Source organism: Hemitrygon akajei, chromosome 27 (genome assembly GCF_048418815.1).
Source record: "Hemitrygon akajei chromosome 27, sHemAka1.3, whole genome shotgun sequence".
In the NCBI taxonomy this organism is placed as follows: domain Eukaryota; kingdom Metazoa; phylum Chordata; class Chondrichthyes; order Myliobatiformes; family Dasyatidae; genus Hemitrygon; species Hemitrygon akajei.
Window position 1 is genome coordinate 39,313,490 of NC_133150.1, and position 8,577 is coordinate 39,322,066.

The window sequence follows — 8,577 nt, forward strand, 5'->3', positions numbered from 1 at the left end:
ATCTGCCCACACTGTCTATGGGTATAATTGAATTCCAGGGAAACTGAGAAGACAACAGCATCGTCCCTCATCACATGCTCACAGCTCTTCACAAATTATTTGACTGGCATCATTGTTGTCACTGCCCACTAATGTCTCAGTGTGGTTCCACATTTCTGAATCAGTCCCAATCCATGAAGGTGAGGATAAGATCAGTGGGGGGTAACTCACTGGAGTCAATTGTGTGAGACAGGATCGACCTGAATTTGTAAAGACACGATCTGATTAGGGATAGTCTGCATGATTTTGTGAATGAGAGAACCTTTCTCAAATAAAATTGACTGAGTTTTTTTTGAATGTCTGACCAAAGGGACTGATGAGCGTAAGGAGTTTAGCAAGGCCTTGACAAGGTCTCTGATTGTAGACTGATCTGTATTGTGAGATCACATGGTAAACTGGCTGGATTACTGAATAGGCCTGGTGGAACTAGTCAGATTGGTAGTGGCGCGTTTCTTTTTGGCAATATTAGAATTCTTCACCAGTTGATTGCTGTTGGGATCAGTATTCTTATTTATTATCCAGTTACTTGTCATCTATATTGATAACTTTTAATGATATTGTAGGTGTCATGATTAATAATTTGTGGACGTCACAGTCACATAATGGACAGTGGTAATAGTTGTCGATTTTACAACTGGATCTTGAAAATGACCGTGTTCAGCCCTATTTCGCTGTCAGCAAGATTCCCTGCACCTGTGCCCATCCCGTCTGCCTGAATTTGACCTGTCTCATTTTCTTCTTGCTCCTATCATTGGGCAGGAGGTGGAGGAGTCTTGGGTCCCACACGACCAGCTCCTGTACCAGCTTCATTGACCTCAGCGCAGAACTTACTCTGAAGCTGTGGACTCACTTTCAGGATCTCTGCAATTCATGTTCTATGTATTATTTGTTTACTTATTTTTAGTATTTGCATGATTCATCTTCGTTTACACATTTGATATTTATCAGCCTTTATTGTGTGTGGTTTGTCGTGGATTCTATTGTGTTACTTTGTTTTGTGGGTGTCTGCTAGAAGATGAATCTGTGGATTGTTTGTGGCATACATACTTTGATAATAAATCTACTTTGAACTTTGAACTGAGAGAGTGGCCAATGAAATGACTGGCTGATGGAATTGAACTCAAGCAGTGTGAAGTGATGCATTTTGGGGAATTAAACAAGGACAGTAGAGAACGAGGTGTGCAACTAAATAGTTTCTGAAAGTGGCAACACAGGTGGACAAAGTGGTGAACAAGGCAGATGCCATGCTTGTCTTCAATGGATTAGGCAATAAGTACAGTTGGGATGGCATGTCACAGCTATAAAGAACACTGACTAGACCCCAACTCAATTGCTCTGTGCAGTTCCAGAGGAAGGGCGCGATTAAATTAGAGAGAGCACAGAAAACATTCACAAAGACTGACTCCTGCAGAACACCATGAGACACTGATTGAAAACAGAAACACCCCCTTTATTCCCACTCTTTGCCTCCTGCCAGTCAGCTAATCCTCAATGCCCACGAGTATCTTTCCTGTGGTATCACGGATTCTTATCATGTTTAGCAGCCTGATGTCTGACACCTTGTCAAAGGCCTTTCAAAAATCCAATAATCCAAGATTCTCCTTAGTCTATTCTGCCTGTTATTTCATCAAAGAATTCCAACAACTTTTTCAGGTAAGATTTCCGTTTAAGGAAACCATATTTTATCATAGGCCTCCAAGTACCCCGAAACCTGAACATTTTCCTAAACACTGAAGTCAGTCTAACTGGTCTATAATTTCCTTTCTTTTGCCTCCCCTTCTTCTTAAAGAGTGGACTGACATTTCCAATGTTCCAGTTCTCTGGAACTTTCTAGAATCTAGTGATGCTTGAAACATCACTACTGATGCCAGCACAATCTCTTCAGCTGCCTCGTTCAGAACCCTGGGGAGTAGTCCACCTGGTACAGGTGACTTATATACCTTCAGATCTCTCAGCTCCCAAGCACCTTCTCCTTACCAATAGCAACCACGCTCACTTCTGCTCCCCTGACATTCTCAGATTTCTTTCATACTACTTGTTCCTTGCTCAGTAACGACTGAAGCAAATTACTGACTAGGTTTGTCCGCCATTTCTTTGTCTCTTATTACTATCTCTCCAGCTTCATTATCCAGTTGTCTGATATCCATTCTGACTTATAACCATATAACAATTTCAGCACAGAAACAGGCCACCTCGGCCCTTCTAGTCCATGCCGAATGCTTACTCTCATCTAGTCCCACCGACCTACACTCAGCCCATAACCCTCCATTCCTTTCCTGTCCATATACCAGCCAATTTTACTTTAAATGATAATAACAAACCTGCTTCTACCACTTCTATTGGAAGCTCGTTCCACACATCTACCACTCTCCATTTTATACTTTTATATCGGAAAATGTTTGGTATCCTTTTTATATTATTGGCTAGTTTTCCTTCAAATTTCATCTTTTCTCTCTTTGTGACTTTTCTCATTGCCTTTTGATGCCTTTTAAAAGTTTCCCTGTTCTTTAACATCTCACTAACATTTGCTATACTATGTGCCCTTCCTTTTGTTTTCATGACAGTGTCACTGTCCCACAACTCAACACCTACTCTAGCGTCTTCAATGCAGAAGCCAGAAGTATTAATGGAATGCTCCCAATTTTTCTGGATGTGCAAATCCAACTATGTTTGAGATGCTCCACGTTTTTCTGGACAAAGTGCCAGACTAACTGTTCTCTGCACTTTATTTCTACCCCATGGTGGGTGCAATGTGTAGCTTCTAGAAATGTAAAGATATTCCCTACCCTAACTAGAAGTATAAGAGTAGCAGTAACAGCAGAACAAGAAGAAATATTTAAAGATATCCTCCATTGAAAGGAGAACTTACTGGTGCCATCGATTTCTGTCACATAGCTGCAGATCTCTCCGTTGTTGAAAACTGTCACATTAACCGTTACACTGGATCTTGCTCCAAGCTGATTCGAGGCACTGCAGTAATATTGATGGTGCTGCTGGTTGAAGGATTGACAATGTAGAGTCAGTTCATTGGTATCTGAGATCTTTGGATGCTCAGATGAGGTTTGTTCATACCACGTGTACCGAATGGGAATGGATCCCTGGAAGGACTCACAGGAAACTGACACTGAGCCCCCGATACGGGAGATATTTGCTGATGACAGATATCGAAGCACAGGAACAGACACAGGTTCTGTGGGAAAGAATTGAATATTCAGACACTGAATAAATATCTGACAATAAAACAACAACACACACAAAATGCTGGTGGAACACAGCAGGCCAGGCAGCATGTATAGGGAGAAGGGCTGTCGATGTTTTGGGCTGAGACTCTTCGTCAAGGGTCTCAGCCCAAAGCGTCTACAGCGCCTCTCCCTATAGATGCTGCCTGGCCTGCTGTGTTCCACCATCATTTTGTGTGTTGTTGTTTGAATTTCCAGCATCTGCAGATTTCCTCATGTTTGCTGTGAAAATAAAATACTCTTTTGCAACATTATTAAGTACACATGCTCACCTGCTCGTTAATAAATGTCTAATTAGCTAATCGTGTGGCAGAAACACAGTCCATATAAGCATGCAGACAAGTTCGAGAGGTTCAGTTGTTGTTCAGGTCAAACATCAGAATGAGGAAGAAATGTGATCAAAGTAACTTTACCCATGGAATGATTGCTGGTGCCAGATGGGGTAGTTTAAGTATCTCAGAAACTGCAGATCTCCTGGGATTTTCACACCCACTGTCTCTAGACTTGGGAAAGGACGGTGTTAAAAACAAGTAGTAACATCCAGTGAGCAGCGATTCTATGAGTAGAAAAACCCTTGGGGATGAGAGGGGTCAGAGGAGAATGGCCAGACCGGTTCAAGCTGACAGAATTGTGACAGGAATTCAGATAATCATGTCACAACAAAGCTGTTCAAGATAACCACATGTTACAACAGTGGTCTGCATAAGAGCATCTCTAAATGCACAATACATTGAACTTTGATGTGGATGGGCTACAGTGGCAGAAGACAACAAACATGCATCCATTGGTTACATTATTCCGTACAAGACATATCTAATAAAGTGATTGCTGTGTGCTTAAAAGCAACAACTGGTGATATATCCATCAGATGTTAGATGGCTTCAGGGTAAAATGAATTTGTGACGAGGTTTAGTGTAGAGAGAGAAACATTTAGCACTGAAATTAATGCAGAAATCTTTAGGGATGGATGTGGTCTGGACAAAGATCTTGTAACTCTGCTGAGATTGCAGAGGATGAGACTGCAGAGGAGCAGGAGGAGGAGGAGATTGCATTTCTCCATTCAACAAGTTTAACCCTGGGATCAGCACATCGTCACTCCCCAGGACATCTGATTCTCTGACCATTCATAAGAACATAACAACATCAGAAATAGCAGCTGTCGTGGCTATCTGACCCAACGAGCCTGCTCCACAGTTCAATAAGTTTATGTCTGATCTGACCATGGACTCATCTCCACCTATCTTTCCTTTCCCCATAACCCTTAATTCCTCTACTATGCAATAATCATTCCAACCTTGTCTTAAATATATTTTCTGAGGTAGCCTCCACTGCTTCATTGAGCAGAGAATTCAACAGATTCACCACTCTCTGGGAAAAGCAGTTCCTCCTCATCTTCACTCTAAATCTACTCCGTTGAATCTTGAGGCTATGTTCCCTAATTCTAGTCTCACCTACCAGTGGAATCAACTTCCCTGCCTCTATCTTATCCATCTCTTTTCATTGCTCCATTTCCCACAGCAACGGGTCAGATGGAGAATCTGGCTGCCAGGAAGTGGATGGTCAATGGGTGCTGAGAGGGGGATTACTGGAGCACTTTGAGGGGGACAGAGAGAAAGAACACGTGGTAGGGGAGGGAGTGACTGATCCTTGAAGCAGGGATTGGAAGTGGGATAGCCTGCCCTAGGAGGAGTGAACACAAGCTGATTTGATCTGTATTTGATTGCCTTTTTATGATTTTTGAGATATTTAGATCATGACTAACACTTGCTTCTCATTGACCTGTTATTATCAGATTATTAGATTTAGTCTGAATGTAAACTTTTGAGTGTGTGACATTTCATACAGTTCAGAGGCAGGAAAATATGCCGAGCCTCCTACTGGAAATCAGTATGCAGTCAGTGGGTGAGAGCTATATGAGTGGGGTTTCCCAACCCTCACCCGCTCCCTGTGGGATTCCGTACCGCAACAGAGCCTCAGGATATCGTGCTTCCCTAACCATTCCCAGAGAAAACATGAATCAGACAATTTGGTGGAGACACCAAGTTAATCAATGAGAAACCTACCGTCAGACACCTGTAGATCCATGTCAAACATTGGATGATTTCCAGATGTTTCAATTCCACATCTGTAAAGTCCTGTATCTTGAGAGACAAGATTCTCCATAGTAACAGTAAATATTCCCTGAGATGTGTTATCTCTTATTGTCATTCTCCCATGTGGTTCATTTTGCCTATTTGTATTCACTAACGATGTGCATTGGTGATCCCAGATGCGGCACAAATATTTTGTGTGTGAACGGTAGATTGTTGCATAGTGACAATTGATTGTGATCGCTTTTCCCACAACTCCTCCTACTTTACCTTCTGCCCATAAAGCACCTGAAACTGAGAGAGAAATTCTTCACAAAATGGACTGGTTAAATCAAATTTACTCAAGCAGATTAAAAATTGTTTTGTGTCATTTCCAGTACCCGAGTGTAAAGGAGAAGAAAAAAATATTACTCTGGATCCAATGCAGCACTAAAAGAATCGAAATGATAAAGAATGCAATTATAATGAATAAGGATGCTTTCTTTAAAGCTCTTACTGTGTTCTGAGGAATCTGCCCACACTGTCTATGGGTATAATTGAATTCCAGGGAAACTGAGAAGACAACAGCATCGTCCCTCATCACATGCTCACAGCTCTTCACAAATTATTTGACTGGCATCATTGTTGTCACTGCCCACTAATGTCTCAGTGTGGTTCCACATTTCTGAATCAGTCCCAATCCATGAAGGTGAGGATAAGATCAGTGGGGGGTAACTCACTGGAGTCAAACAGGATCGACCTGAATTTGTAAAGACACGATCTGATTTGGGATAGTCTGCATGATTTTGTGCATGAGAGAACCTCTCTCAAATAAAATTGACTGAGTATTTTTTTTGAAAGACTGACCAAAGGGACTGATGAGGGTAAGGAGTTTAGCAAGGCCTTGACAAGGTCTCGCATTGTAGACTGATCTGTAATGTGAGATCACATGGTAAACTAGCTGGATTACTGAATAGGCCTGGTGCAACTAGTCAGATTGGTAGTGGCGCGTTTCTTTTTGGCAATATTAGACTTCTTCACCAGTTGATTGCTGTTGGGAGCAGTATTCTTATTTATTATCCAGTTACTTGTCATCTATATTGATAACATGTAATGATATTGTAGGTGTCATGATTAATAATTTGTGGACGTCACAGTCACATAGTGGACCGTGGAAAGAGTTGTCGAATTTTTCAACTGGATCTTGAAAATGAACATGTGTTCAGCCCTATTTCACTGTCAGCAAGATTCCCTGCACCTGTGCCCATCCCGTCTGCCTGAATTTGACCTGTCTCCTTTTCTTCTTGCTCCTACCATTGAGCAGGAGGTGGAGGAGTCTTTGGTCCCACACGTCCAGCTTCTGGACCAGATTCATTGACCTCAGCGCAGAACTGACTCTGAAGCTGTGGACTCACTTTCAGGAACTCTGCAATTCATGGTCTATGTATTATTTGTTTACATATTTTTAGTATTTGCATGATTCATCTTCGTTTACACATTTGATATTTATCAGCCTTTATTGTGTGTGGTTTGTCGTGGATTCTATTGCGTTACTTTGTTTTGTGGGTGTCTGCAAGAAGATGAATCTCTAGGTTGTTTGTGGTATACATACTTTGATAATAAATTTATTTTGAACTGGGAAAGTGGTCAATGAAATGAATGGCTGATGGAATTGAACTCAAGCAGTGTGAAGTGATGCGTTTTGGGGAATTAAACAAGGACAGTAGAGAACGAGGTGCACAACTAAATAGTTTTCTGGAAGTGGAAACGCAGGTGGACAAAGTGGTGAACAAGGCAGATGCCATGCTTGTCTTCAATGGATGAGGCAATAAGTACAGTTGGGATGGCATGTCACAGCTATAAAGAACACTGACTAGACCCCAACTCAATTGCTCTGTGCAGTTCCCGAGGAAGGGCGCGATTTAATTAGAGAGAGCACAGAAAACATTCACAAAGACTGACTCCTGCAGAACACCATGAGACACTGATTGAAAACAGAAACACCCCCTTTATTCCCACTCTTTGCCTTCTGCCAGTCAGCTAATCCTCAATGCCCACGGGTATCTTTCCTGTGGTATCACGGATTCTTATCATGTTTAGCAGCCTGATGTGTGACACCTTGTCAAAGGCCTTTCAAAAATCCAATAATCCAAGATTCACCTTTGTCTATTCTTCCTGTTACGTCCTCAAAGATTTCCAACATTTTTTTCACGTAAGATTTCCCTATAAGGAAACCATATTTTATCATAGGGCTCCAAGTACCCTGAAACCTGAACATTTTCCTAAACACTGAAGTCAGTCTAATTGGTCTGTAATTTCCTTTCTTTTGCCTCCCCTTCTTCTTAAAGAGTGGACTGACATTTCCAATATTCCAGTTCTCTGGAACTTTCTAGAATCTAGTGATGCTTGAAACATCACTACTGATGCCAGCACAATCTCTTCGGCTGCCTCGTTCAGAACCCTGGAGAGTAGTCCACCTGGTCCAGGTGACTTATATACCTTCAGATCTCTCAGCTCCCAAGCGCCTTCTCCTTACCAATAGCAACCACACTCACTTCTGCTCCCCTGACATTCTTAGATTTCTTTCATACTACTTGTTCCTTGCTCAGTAACGACTGAAGCAAATTACTGACTAGGTTTGTCCACCATTTCTTTGTCTCTTATTACTATCTCTCCAGCTTTATAACCCAGTTGTCTGATATCCACTCTGACTTACAACCATATAACAATTTCAGCACGGAAACAGGCCATCTCGGCCCTTCTAGTCCATGCCGAATGCTTACTCTCATCTGGTCCCACCGACCTACACTCAGCCCATATCCCTCCATTCCGTTCCTGTCCATATACCTATCCAATTCTACTTTAAATGGCAATATTGTACCTGCTTCTACCACTTCTACTGGAAGCTCGTTCCACATAGCTACTACTCTCCCTTTTACACTTTTATATCGGAACATGTTTGGTATCCTTTTTTATATCATTGGCTAGTTTTCCTTCAAATTTCATCTTTTCTCTCTTTGTGACTTTTCTCATTGCCTTTTGATGCCTTTTAAAAGTTTCCCAGTTCTTTAACATCTCACTAACATTTGCTATACTATGTGCCCTTCCTTTTGTTTTCATGACAGTGTCACTGTCCCCCAACTCAACACCTACTCTAGCATCTTCAATGCAGAAGCTAGACGTATTAATGGAATGCTCCCAATTTTTCTGGATGTGCAAATCCAACTATG